Source organism: Sprattus sprattus (assembly GCF_963457725.1).
Source record: "Sprattus sprattus genome assembly, chromosome: 21".
NCBI lineage: Eukaryota > Metazoa > Chordata > Actinopteri > Clupeiformes > Clupeidae > Sprattus > Sprattus sprattus.
The window spans coordinates 3328581-3343580 of NC_137919.1; positions in this window are offsets into that span (position 1 = coordinate 3328581).

Genomic DNA, 15000 nt, shown 5'->3' on the forward strand with positions numbered 1-15000 from the left:
TTTCAAAGACAATACATTCGTGATTCAAATAGAGACTGTGTGCAAGAACCTCACATTCACGGAACCAACGGAATGAACCAATGGGAAATGTCTTCAAACATATCAAAATGGGGATCTTCCCAAATAGTGAGCCTGCATCGACGTATAAAAACTGTGTTAATAACTCATTTATAAGGGCCTACTAATGACTTACAAAGGGTTTACAACCAAATTAATAACCTATTTATAAACCATTTATAATGGAGTCTTATTGTAAAGTGGTACCAACATATCCAGGGCCTTGCTTTCAGGATCCAGGATGCTGAGACGGTGGCCCAGGGTGGTCGTTGGCCAGGTTACCGGCTCCGGACATGTTGCAGCTGCTGGGGTTCAGGTAACTTCCATCAGTTGTCAGCGCTGGCTGTTTCCTCCCACTGCTGAGGTCTGGTCCTCACTGTGTCCTGAGTCCTGTGTCCTGTGTCCTGTGTCCTGTGTCCTGTGTCCTGGTCCTCACTGTGTCCTGAGTCCTGGTCCTCACTGTGTCCTGAGTCCTGTGTCCTGTGTCCTGGTCCTCACTGTGTCCTGAGTCCTGGTCCTCACTGTGTCCTGAGTCCTGTGTCCTGTGTCCTGGTCCTCACTGTGTCCTGTGTCCTGGTCCTCACTGTGTCCTGTGTCCTGGTCCTCACTGTGTCCTGTGTCCTGGTCCTCACTGTGTCCTGAGTCCTGGTCCTCCCTCTGTCCTGTGTCCTCTGTCCTGTGTCCTGTGTCCTGTGTCCTGGTCCTCACTGTGTCCTGAGTCCTGGTCCTCCCTCTGTCCTGTGTCCTGTGTCCTGTGTCCTGGTCCTCACTGTGTCCTGAGTCCTGGTCCTCCCTCTGTCCTGTGTCCTGGTCCTCCCTCTGTCCTGTGTCCTGTGTCCTGTGTCCTGGTCCTCACTGTGTCCTGTGTCCTGGTCCTCCCTCTGTCCTGTGTCCTGTGTCCTGTGTCCTGGTCCTCCCTGTGTCCTGATGCCCCTCTGGTTCTCTGAAGTTGAGCAGGCAGGTGAGAGAGAAGCATTTCAGTTCAGAGCGCAGGAGGAAACCGCCGTCCGTAGAGGCAGGCTCGGCTCTGAAGTGGCCAATCCCCAGGATCTCAGCCAGGTGACACAGTAGTCGGTTGAGTGCGCCGCTGAATAAATCAATAACCTGTTCACCGTGCTGTGGAGGTCGAGGGAGCTGAACCAGTGGGACCCACAATGCAGTCGAGGCCATCGTCAAGGACTCTATAGGAGTCTGCTGTATTCAACGAAGAAACGCCAGGTGCCATCTTTCTTTATGACAAGGACAGCGGCTGCTGCTGAGTTCCATGACGCCTGCCTCCGCCATCTCTAGAATGCTCAGCTGCTGCTCCCGTTGCTAAGGGCAGCCGCCGGGTTGCGATGGAGTGTGAGAGGCCTCCGCTGTGAGTCGCTGTCCACTGTGAGGCGCTGTCCACTGTGAGTCGCTGTCCACTGTGAGGCGCTGTCCACTGTGAGGCGCTGTCCGCTGTGAGTCGCTGTCCACTGTGAGGCGCTGTCCACTGTGAGTCGCTGTCCACTGTGAGGCGCTGTCCACTGTGTGCCGCTGTCTCTGGTCCTGGTGTAGCTGCAGTGGCGAACCCCGGGTCCAAACTTAAAATGAAACACAGAAACACACGCTAACATTAACACAAAGGAAGACACGAGTTAACTCCGATTAATCACAGTTTAACATTCTCGCCACATTCGCACAGCACTCTGGGAACACTACATCACACACAAACACATGTGGGAGCATGCTACCCCCCAAGCACGTTACAATATTAATGAACAGAACATTACACGCTACAGATGAAGCCTTACATTAGAAACGCTTACATCCAGAGATCTCTCTCATAAGTACAACTGTGCAGTCATTCCACACACACACACACACACGGCAGGTTAATTACAGTTAAGAGTAATGAGCTTGTCATCTGGCAGATGTTGTGGGTGTCTCTGTTCCAGCCAAATCCTTAGGAGGCCTTACGCTGCAGTGTGACATTTTATGACACACACACACACACACACACACACACACACACACACACACACACACACACACACACACACACACACACACACACACACACACACACACACACACACACACACACTGCCCTTGTCCCTCCATCTTATATCAGTCCTGGTCAGGGACTGTAGTCCACCGCAGAGCCACAGATCAGATACCTGTCGAGCATCCAGAATCAGGCAGTGGTGCAACGGGCGAGTTCAGGATCTCCAGTGATCGATAGTCTCTCTCCTGCCATCACTTCCTCTTCATTCTCCAAATGTTCCTGTAATAAATAGAACCTTCACCTTCTTTATTTCCCTCCTGCAGGCTGCCTCTTAGAAACGAAATGAAGAAAAGGTGAGAGAAAGAGAAAGAGAGACAGAGAGAGAGAAAGAGAAAGAGAAAGAGAAAGAGAGAGAGAGAAATGAAAGAGAGAGAAAGTGAGAGAGAGAGAGACAGAGAAAGTGAGAGACAGAGACAGAGAAAGAAATGAGAGAGAGAGAGAGAGAGAGAGAGAGAGAGAGAGAGAGAGAGAGAGAGAAATGAATGCCCACAATGGTTGCAGGCGAGAGAGAAAGGGACGACTAGGTGGCCATCATAATCTATCATAAATCCATCTTGTGTGAGGATTAGTGTGGCTCTCCGGCTGAGAGCCCCTGAGTGGGTGAAAAGGAGGGCACTCCGGGATGAGAAAGAGAGAGAGAGAGAGAGAGAGAGAGAGAGAGAGAGAGAGAGAAAGAAAGAAAGGCCCATGTATCTCCCTCTCACACGTCCACAGAGGTAATCGGCAAAGTAACGTCCTCAAAGAAGGTATTGAGTTTTTTCCCCCCCGCTTTCTTTCTTTGTGAGATTGAAATCTTCAAAGAGAACAGTGGATGCAATTAATATACGTTGAAAAGGAAGAGAGAGGAGGCAACACAGCCTTGAGATGAAGAAAGAGAGAGAGAGAGAGAGAGATCGAGAGAGAGACAGAGAGAGAGAGAGATAGAGAGTGAGGGAGACTTTAGTCGGTGGGTCATCAGCGCTTCTGCACGGCGCTGGCTGCGACAAAGTATTTTCTCTTTGAGGCCAAAGAAAATGTCATCACGCAACTACCAGGACCACCCATACGGGCGCCTAATCGCCTTCTTCATGGTATTTAAATGAACTTTCCCATTTTTGTGAAGTAATTCACTTCTTAACTTCTTTGTTACCTCAGTCTTTGTTCCAGCACAAAGTGTGTGTGTGTGTGGAGGGGGGTAGAGCTGACCAATGCTTAAAGCTTTTAAATGTAACCTTCAGAAAAGTCCTTTCCGCTTTGAAAAGTGTTTTAATCCAATTGCCTTCACCCCATCTCCCCAGTGCCTTACACACACCCACACACACACACACACACACACACACACACACACACACACACACACACACACACACACACACACACACACACACACACACACACACACACACACACACACACACACATACACAAACACACACACACACACACACACACAATGACAATGAGATCAATGTCTTTTAAAATCCCCATCAACACATCATAGCAGTCTCTGTCTAAACAAACAGCACGTGTCCAGAATCACTTTCCTATCTACAGCATCCCACTCTGCCCTCCAGCCCCAGCGTGGCAGGACAGAGGCACCCAGAGACCCGCTCGGCCCCCCACTATATTATGCCTGGACATGGCTGTAGTTATAAGGGTGGCCCACCCAAAGCAAACATGGGTTTCTCAGGGACACAAATCTTATTTGGTCTGCCACGGAGACGGCCAGGATATGCTGAGCGCGCACACAGCGAGTGCTTACTCTAGCGAAACTCGCTGATTTATTAACATATTTCATTAAATATATCGAGCAACCAGGGATTGAGGGGGGATACACACACACACACACACACACACACATACACACACATCTGGATGCAGGACTGAATAGTGAGCGGAGGGGCGGAGAGTTTGACGGGAGAAATGTGATCAGGGAAACGGACCTCGGACACACTACGCCCTCGAGATCCTCGGAGAATGTTAAGCACTGACACGGAGGTAGCACAGTCATGGAGGGCGTTAGAAGAACACCTAACTTAATGCGGGAGACATTCAAATGGCGTATTAAGGCACTCTGAGATTATTTAATAACATTACACTTTATTAATTATAATATTAATTCAATAATAATAAAACAGAAGTATAATATTATATACAGTATAAATATATATGTTTGAAATAATATTAAACATAATTAGAGTTTTACTATAATTATTATTATTAATAATAATAATAAGAAGAAGAAGAAGAAAAAGAAGAAGAACAAGAAGACGAAGAAAGAAGAAGAATTAATAATATTTGTAATGTTGTGTGAAAGACATAAAAAAAAATCATCTTCTGAACATAAGCACTTATCACAGCATAGGTCAAACTTGTTTTTGCAGGAAAAGCATCTTTTCTCTTTTGAGAAAGCGACCACTTCATGGTCATATGAACCTCTTTTAGATGTTCTCTCTGCTCAGTCCAATTGGCCACCACTGAGCTGTGGCACCACGTAGTCTCTTCTCTTCTCTTCTCCTGCTGAAAGCCTTCCCTGAGAATAAAACGTCTGCGAGCACCATAGAAATCTCTTCCACAACATTTCTCGACACTCTCTCTCTCGCTTACTCTCTCTGTGAAACTATATCCTTCTGAACTATAATAGTTGAGAATACTTTACAGCAACATTTTGTTTACTAACTTAATGCATCAATTAACAAACTATGACCTTTAGTATTGATAAAGGCACGTATTAATGACAATCCTAAATAGTATTATTCAGTGCATTAGTCTTTAGGGATAAATCAATAACTTCAGGATTAGCAAATACTTTGCTGCAATGTCTCTCTGTATATGTAATTAGTGCAGTCTTGTGGATACCCTCTGAACCTTCTGAATGTTAGTTAAGGAAATGCTACTAATGCATAATTGAAAAAGACAGCAACCCAGCAGGGCCGAACACCTAACCCCCGTGACCTCTAACCTCTAAGACCTCGGGGTCATACTCACCATGGAGATGGGAGGGACAGCGTAGAACCTCTCGTCACTAAACCCTCGAGCGGCCAGATATCTCGTCCCGCATCCCGAGTGGAGAAACCAGGCCTGGGAAGACACGGATCAATGGGACAGTGAGGAATGGCTGGGTGGGCGGGGGGGGGGGGGGGGACTGCATTTTCACCATGATCATCAAAAGGTTATTTTATAACCCGATCGTATGTATTGATTGTTTAGGCACCCGAGCCCTTTTTTTTTTGATGGTCTGCTCCACCGATGGTATTTATTTTATGCATTAGGGTTAGGGGAGAGGAGGTCACGTGGCTGCCCTGGTCAGGGGAGATCGATGTATATTCCATATAAAACTCATAATAAAGGTGTGTGTGTGTGTGTGTGTGTGTGTGTGTGTGTGTGTGTGTGTGTGTGTGTGTGTGTGTGAATCCCAGCAACAGGGAAATATTAGTTTCTAACTTTGATGTGTTTGGACTTGGGTAAGAAAGAAGCTCTTTGGTAAACTAGAAGCCATTGTACACAAACTATTTACAGTTACAGGATCCAGAATTTTAGCCACATGTCTTGCCTGAGCTGTCGCAGAAGCGGTCACTGTGGTCGCATGTAGGTATTGATCAAAAAGACGGTCACTAGTATGGACCCACAATTGCAACGACATCCCAATTGTCATTTAATCTCCCTTGGACACAATGAGAGCGAAATGGCATCTTCAGCTATCGACTAGAGCAGACTGTTTTGTTTCTCTGCCATGTTGCTGAAAGCCACCATCGACTCGAGCGCTAAGAAAGTGTGTGTGCATTGCAAAATCGGAGGGCTTATTTACAGAAAGAGCGAGTCCCTCCGAACTCCGAATCGCTGGCAAATCATCGAGCCTTCTGCATCCCACACAGGGCCAAGGCTGGCCCTTACAGTAGCCACGTGGGCATTAGGTTTGAGTCCCAGGCTGATGAATAATTCAGGTGAATTCGACAAAACCAGCGACTCGCAGTTCAGTTGCGTCGGGTGCCTGCCATCGCTCCTCCTGCCGCAGCGCCATCGCAGCCGTCACTGCTGCCAACGCCACTTCTGCTACCGCCGACACACACAAGGTAATAGCAGCCCCAGTAACGTCTGCTCAAATTACAGAGATGAATGGGAGAGGATGCACCTCCAGCGCTGTGTGTGTGTGTGTGTGTGTGTGTATGTGAGTAATGACTCTGATGCTGTGTGTGTGTGTGTGTGTGTGTGTGTGTGTGTAAAATCTGCTCCAGCGCTGACAAACAAGCGGAGGCCTGTGTTTGATTTGCATTGATTTGCAGCCAGGGAAACATTCCCCATCTCCCGAAAAAAAAAGAAAGAAAAGCCTCTCAGGTCTTTAACACACAACCATGTTTGCTGTCATGTCGGATATCACTGCTATGCGATTTCCAGTGCGCACATCAGGCGGTGAAAGGGAGGGGAGGAAAAAGGCTTTAACAGAAACAACTGTCTCACAGAGTCTGGGAGGCACGACAGCATCCCAATAAAAAAAGCCCGAGTCACAAATGTTAGTGCTTCCCAAATGAAATGACCATTGAGGTGGCAACGTGAAAGATCTCATAATATATAGTCCATCATTAGGATAGAGTGTGTAATTTCAGGCCCGGGGGCCATAAAGTCAGCCCATACCTCACCATCTGGGAGACACAGTGTGTGTGTGTGTGTGTGTGTGCGTGTGTGTGTGTGTGTGTGTGTGTGTGTGTAAAGTCAGCCCATACCTCACTGCCTGAGAGAGGCAGCACAAAGGGAGTGCAAGAGCAATTTCAGTTATGGAGTTCACCAGTGCACTTTCACTTCATGTGTGGATATTTCTCTCTCTCTCTCTCCCCCTCTCTCTCTCTCTCTCTCTCTTTCGCTCTCTCTCTCTCTCGCTCTCTCTTTCTCTCTCTCTCTCTCTCTCTCTCTAGACTGCAGCTTTACTGCCTCCCATCCTTTTATACGCTGTCAACATGCCTACATATTTTTGCCTCTGTGCATAATCATAATTGAACCGGCGGTGGAAAGTTTTGATATATATCCACGCGCCTGTTGCAGTCGCCGAACCACTTTATCTCCCTATGCCTTATATGCGCTTTGCTTTACTACATACTAATGTGCTCGGCACACACTGTAAATTTGGTTTTATACTCCCCGCCTAGCGTTTATAGCCGTCGACACACCAGACACATGCGGTACAGCCTCATGTTTATTTCATGGCTGTGGATGGTGTATTTTTAGGGGTCCGCATAAAATGCCTGTGGATTTGGGAAGTGGCGTTTGGCAAACGACAAACAAAAGGATCGGAGACTTGTGTTTCTCACTAAAACGTTATGGAAGCTCAGATTTCTCTTGTGCTTGGAATAATCAGATTTATTTTGATTGGGTCAGGTTTCCTGCATAACGAGAGTTCTGTAAATTGTGTTTCTACAAAAAAAAAATATACAGGTGTTTCCCAAACAAGGACATAACGTGTGTAGTGCTTAACAGATGCTGTCCGTGTAAAATGGCTTCATTTAGAAAATATATCAGCTAAAAGCTTGACTACAATAACCTTTAATAAAGGACGGGAACGTAACGATGGAATAACTTGTGAGCTAGACCTAGGCCCTTTATAAAAAGGGGGGTGGGGTGGGGTATACGTTTCGACAAACAGAATCAGTAACGACTCAGTATCTCATTTTATAACTTTGCCAATTATATGTCCATGGTTTCATCATTTTTTAATGAGCTTAAAGTGGCTTTATTTTAAAAATATATAAGCTAAAAGCTTGACTACAATAATATTTAATAAAGGACTGGAACGTACCAATGGAATGGCATTATTAAATACGTATATTGTAGCTTTAATTTACCAACACATCCTGTTGATCCCTGTGAGAAGTCCCTGTTAAGAAGCTCTACTCTGGAGAACATGTAAACGTACAAGCATTTTCAAGTACCTTACCATTATTTCAGGAGAAAGATGATTCATGAGGGATTCTTCAAAACACTCCCTTTGCATGTATAAGAACATACATCAAGGCTTACAATGCTTTTGGGAACCTGGCCCAGAACTGGGATGAAATCAATGTCCTTTTATGATTAGAATATTCCCTTTACATGTATAAGAACATACATCAAGGAAAAGCATACACAGTAGATATAATAATGTTTGCATGAGGATAATGGATGTCAATGCCATTAAATGAAAAAATATTACATTACTTCAACGAGGACGCTGTCAGGAGATCATAACATTAGCTCCATAATGATGATCTATCGCTTGATGCAACCTGACAACGAGCAATTACACGATATGGCCCATTTTCTCAGAGCGATGGACAGTCTGCTCTTTGTTTTTCTTATAAACGCCTAGACGTTCATTTTCTATAACGATCAGATAATGTATTTACTCATTACAAGAGACATGGACAAATGGATGACTGAAACCAAAGGACACATTGGACACAGAACAACAAAAATACTACACAATACTCTGTTCCCCAAAGGTGAAAAAAAAAATGTTAATTTCCGATAAAGCTACCAACAGATCTGACCTTTCCATCCTCTGGAGACAACTAAATCAGCAACTCCTTGATAAATCAAAGACATCTGAGCTCAAGTGGTTTGCATCTTGTAAATCAAAATGATGACACGATCTTGTAATCAACGTGGCAGAGCATTGTAGGGCCGGTAGACATATAAGAGCGCTACTGTTTTAAAACGCACTCAGCTTTACACTAATCATACACACTCTCTCTCTACACACTCTTCAATCAATCTGTCTATTAGTCCTTGGGTATTCTAATGTTGTGTCGGTCACAAAGCCATCACGTGGCTGCTAGCATGATGAACAGGTGCTTTAGATAGGCAATGAAATGTGCTCTGTTTTGTGGTTCTGATCGCAAAAACTTGGATCCCACATCACACAATGCTTTGACCTCACTTTTGTCGGTCTACGCATGAGTCTATTCAACAAGTAAAATGCTCGACTGACCTTGGGTAGGTTCATTATGCTTACAGACAGTCGAAAGATTTACACTTCTATTAAATCTGCGTCTTCAATCAATGTGTATATTTTGTGTGTAGCATTTATATATCATTGCAATTGAGAATAACACCAAGGCTGACAGTGACAGTTTATCTCTGGTTGTGAAAGTTAAACCATATGATTATGCGTTCGAGTGAGCCTCAAGGTCTGGACTTTATCTACTGAAGACCCTTTTGTTTACATTTTGATGAGTTTACATGATTTATGATGTTTACATTTTTTTGTCTTCGGTCTCCAATGATTTATTTATGTTCGGGTGGCAACAATATAAAAAGACATTATTCACGACCCATACAGTGGAGTGTGGAAGTGGGCGATGTGAACAAAGTTTATTTTATTTTATTTTATTGCTGTTATTATCTGTCAGTACCTGACTCCTGTGGTTGCCTTTCAGGAAAAATAAGGCATGTACATAATTATTGCTGGAGGTTTGAAACAACCAAACGACTGACTTAAGCCTTAAAACGGGACGCTCTAGGTGGCATTTGATCCACATTTTAGTGACGAGCGATGCAGAGCGAGAGAGGGTGTGACTGTCAAACTCCGTCGGGGTTTGGTCTCAAAATTAGGGCAAGTCACACTAGCCATCTCAGTTCTTTGGTTATTTAATTAATAGCCAATAATTATGAATCTCTTTTTTTTAATTAATTAATAATCCATAGAGATTAGCTACTTGTAGGCCTAATTAATGCTTTCTCAAACGTCTCCTGAATGAAAGCATTTATGTCTTGTCAGTGGTCTACTAAAAAACATTACTTGCATTTTAATAATCTGCTGAATGGTCACATAACTGTGTCATATAAACAAACTAATATGATGATATAATCTTAATTGCTAATGTCACTGCTTATAATGTGCATTGATCAGATGGCATACAATCAATATACCAATACTGCAGGTTAGTTACAGTACCTGACAAACATGTCCCTTCACCAGCTTATCTTTACCTATGTTTACACTTCTGTGTCATGCACATACACTATAGCACCACAGGGCACAGATAGCTGCCAAGCTCTTTATGAAAAGACAGGGCACATAAAACCATATCTAAAGCGACACTCCTGCTGCAGACTGTTTTCCTCTTCCCTGGTCCTTGGCCGGTCGCGTTCCATTCCGTTCTTCCTCCTGGTCCTTGGCCGGTCGCGTTCCATTCCGTTCTTCCTCCTGGTCCTTGGCCGGTCGCGTTCCATTCCGTTCTTTCCTGGTCCTTGGACGGTCGTGTTCCATTCCGTTCTTTCCTGGTCCTTGGCCGGTCGCGTTCCATTCCGTTCTTTCCTGGTCCTTGGACGGTCGTGTTCCATTCCGTTCTTCCTCATGGTCCTTGGCCGGTCGCGTTCCATTCCGTTCTTCCTCCTGGTCCTTGGCCGGTCGTGTTCCATTCCGTTCTTCCTCCTGGTCCTTGGCCGGTCGTGTTCCATTCAGTTCTTTCCTGGTCCTTGGCCCGTCGTGTTCCATTCCGTTCTTTCCTGTCCGTAGGGCTCCAGGCTGCGCTGTGGTGTCACGCATCGACTTCTCCTCTCCACGGCACATTACTTTTTTTAAACCAATTAGGTGACCTTGCCACCCGACACATTACCATTGACATATAGCCAATGTGATTTCCATACCGCCTGCAATTGACACCCCCAGGGTCAGCCCCCCCCTCCGCCCCTCCTCCTCTCACTCCCATGCTGAGCTTCTGCTCTTGTAGGGTGAAATATATTAGCAAGATTATCCACCACTGCTGCGCACTATGTTTTCTTCTAATGAAAATGTCAGTATGCAAGTTTCAGGGCGCCATACCATGCTCTGCTATTACCAGGGTACACATACACATCACACACACAAACACACACACACACACACACACACACACACACACACACACACACACACACACACACACACACACACACACACACACACACACACACACACACACACACACACACGCGTCGTGATCACCGTAAAGCAGAGCAGACAGCCCGTATTGCAGAGAAGATTTCCTTTTCTTGTTCAGCACAAAAGGCAAAAGGGGGACCTGTGTTTGGGGGGGGGGGGGGGGGGTGCTTACACGCTGAAGTGAGGGCCGATCCACACCCCCCTCAAAAGTAAAAGGACTGCAGTCCAATCAGTTTTGTTGTACGCCTCCTTCTGTTTGGACAATCAGTGAATTAACAGCTCATCCTAGGCCACACCCCACCTTGAGAGTGATTTGAACCCCCTTCCCCAATAACATAATGTAACGCTACATTTCCTGCTGTAAAGATTAGTCGATTGATATTTGAATTGATTGATATATTTTGAGAGAGGATTGAAATAAAACCTTAACCAAACGACTGCTGGTGACTTGTGAACCACTGTGAAGTTCTGGGTGTGTTGGAATAGCAAGCTTTCGTGTGTAACTATGGTGATGCAATATGACATCATCTTGATGCAGTATGGCATGGGTGTGAACCAGTGGCGTGTCACCATGCACACGTTTGTTGTAGAGGAACAGAGGTGACAGTCTGCTGTCTGTTTTAAACATTAATAAGCCATCAAACACAAAGCACACAGTACAACGCACAGCCATGACCTCTCACGCTCACAGTGAAGTCTGCCTGGTGTTATTACGCTGTTTGCATAATCACACTAATTTGGCCCTCCATAAACCTTTAGCTTTTCTGAAGAGCCATCTAACCTTAAAGGTCATTCCTCGCTGCCATTTGACACAACCCATGTTTTTTTTGGCTTTTGTCATTTTGTTGTCGTTGTTTTAAATGTTGGTAATTGTTTTTCCGTTCCACTTCACCGCCTCTCCTCTTTTACCTCAGCCGCGTTCTTTAACACGATTGATTTCGCTGGCCTTTTCTCCGTATCATTTACATTTCTCGCCTCGGCTAATCTCACGCAATTTTGCGACCGCCCGAATTGCCTGAAAGGTCACGTTTCCCCAGGGAACGCCGTGGTGACAGTCGGTGAGGGGTGGCAGGGCCTCCGAGCGCACGACCCCATCAGTGCACGCGCCCCGACGGAAGACGACAGAGAGACAGGAGCAGATCAATGACCCATTAGCCTCCGGATACAAAAGAACAAAGGGCCCTAGTGAACCCAGCCGTACCACCAGGGGAAAGGCAATGATGACAGAACTCCACTGGGGACTCTACTCTATGATGTCACAGAGGGAGGGCCAGGGGGGGGTGCGGGGGGTGGCATCACAGGAGGGGGGCTGCAAGGGGGCATTTGAAGGCTGGGGGTAATAACGAGGAGTGTTGTAAGGCTACATGTGTAAGGGAGGCCAGAGGGGCAGCAAGGGGGCATTTGAAGGCTGGGGGTAATAACGAGGAGTGTTGTAAAGCTACATGTGTAAGGGACCACTTTCACTATGAAATTCGAAATAGTCCGATTCAGGAACCACACGTTTCCTCCCTGGCATATCTGACTTTTTCAGTTGATAGACCAGACCTACTGCAGTCGTTAGCGAGTGTAGGCCCTAACATGCTATATCATCATTTTAAAGTTGTCGACTTTAGCTACACAGAATTATGGGAGTGTAACATCCGTTGCTTTGAATGGATTAAATGTCCACCATCTTGAAATGATAGCAATTATTTTTATTATTTATTATTTATTTTCTTTATTATTAGTTTTTAGTCGATTGTTAGTTTAGTTTAGTTTTAGTTTAACATTTTATTTGGGTAAATTATTCTATTCCATTCAACGGAGATGTTTCTAAATCATTCGTTTTATTTGTATTTTCAGTTGACGATAATAACCCTGTTGGGACCATGGGAAAAAAAATGGTGACTGTAAACACAAACACCTTTAGGTTGTAAACACAAACACCTTTGGGTTGTAAACACAAACGCCTATATCCACCTATACATGCACACATGCTGTTCATGCCTGGGGTTTTGATTTTGGCCTGAGATTCTTTTAAGAAAACATGTAAAGAATGCAGAGCAGGACTTGAGATTGTGGCACTGTGACTTTTCTTCCTTTGTGAAACAATGTTTTTATCATGCTTCATTAGCTATTATAATATAATATAATATAGTTAGCAACCCAGATCAACCCTAGATTGAAACTAATACAATCTCAGCCTTATTGGGCACAACATATTCATGATCAATATTTCGTGTAGTCAATGGATTTCTTTTTGTTGTTGTTTCTGGCTGTGTAAGGTTTGTGCTGATTGTGTGCGTCATTGTGTGGGTTCTCACCATGTGCTTTACAAGCTTTTGGAAAGGTTATGATGACAAGCAAAAAGGGCAGCCATGGCCCCCGCTTATTGGCTTGTCACCGCCTGTCACAACTCGTCCCTCACAAGGCCACAACGACGAGGGAAACATGGAGAGGTGAGGGGGTCGAGTGGGGGGGGGGGAGGCTCACTAGATGTGGGGGGTTTAGTTGTGATCTCGGGCATTTCAGAAGAAGGGCCGATCATTATGCGACCCAATCAATAAGACGCAATCAGTCAGAAACACCAGATTTCACCATGTGACCCTTCTTTCCTTTCTGTCTTTCTCTGCTTCTTCCTCTCCTCCCTCCACTTTTCTCCGTCCTAACCATGTTATCTTTCTCATTCACTCCATCTCTCTCTTTTCTCTCTCTGTCCTTCGCCCCCCACCTCTTCCTTTTAGGTTTTGAGACGAGCGTTTGTAAAGAGGCAGCTGTAATTGTTGGGTGACTAAGAAAAATGGATTGCCATTATGGAAAGGGACAAAGTGCTGTGTGGTGTTTTCGGCCAGCTCCACGGTATGCATCACCAAATGATGTATAGGTTAAGTGTATACCATTAAAATGCCCAGCTTTATACTGCTGGCAGAATGAAAGACTAGGCTTTTATGAAAAGTTTTGCGATGGTCCCTTGATATGTCACGCACGGAGCAGCCTTATTTATTTACATTCCCCCCCCCCCCCCCCCCCCCCCCTTGAGTTTGTCTTGATGTCAACACAAGCTGAAAAATATTGGGTAATAGATCTTGAGTGAGGGCAATAGATCTTGAGTGAGGAAGGGTGCTTGGGCGTCAGCAGTTTTTGTAGTCGTCGGCTGTCACCTCCCTTTATGTGGAATTGAGCGTGGAGTTTTGTGTCCCAGCCCTTGGGTATGACACTCTGAGATGGAGTAAAACTTGGGAAAGTGCATTGATGTCATCTTGTCACCCCTAAGGCATTTTTATGCTGTGATTTCAGAGGCATATTTTTTACAGGCGGCTACCTGGAAATGCTCTCTGATTTGCGTCCATGAACTGAGGCAGTACTATGTGCCTCTAACAACATCTCTAAGGCAATCAGAGCCATTACACAGATGCAGAGGTGGAACTCTTAAAGAGTTGAGAGACGGCTCTTTGATGGGATCAATGTGTTATTGAGACAACGCACATGGGATCAATGCGTTATTGGACACGACGCACCTTTTTCCCATCGCTCCTGTTTGAACTTTGCACATTTTTATTCCTGGGGGAGATGCTGCCAAGTTTTATTTTTATAAGACCTGCTTGCTGTAATTAGGCCTTGTCATGGTTTATGGAACAAACACACACACACACACACACACACACACACACACACACACACACACACACACACACACACACACACACACACACACACACACAGAAACACACACACAGAAACACACACACACACACACAAAGAAACACACAGAAACACACACACACACTGTCATACACACACACACACACACACACACACACACACACACAGAAACACACAGAAACACACACACACACTCTCATACACACACACACACACACACACACACACACACACACACACACACACACACACACACACACACACACGCACACACACACACACAGCTATTGTTTCAACTATTGAAGCTCTCCTTCTCATTTTCCCTTCTGCTTCTCTCTGCTCTCTCTTCTCTCGTTCTCTTTTCAGCTCCCATTTCTCTCTCTCCGTCTTTCTCTCT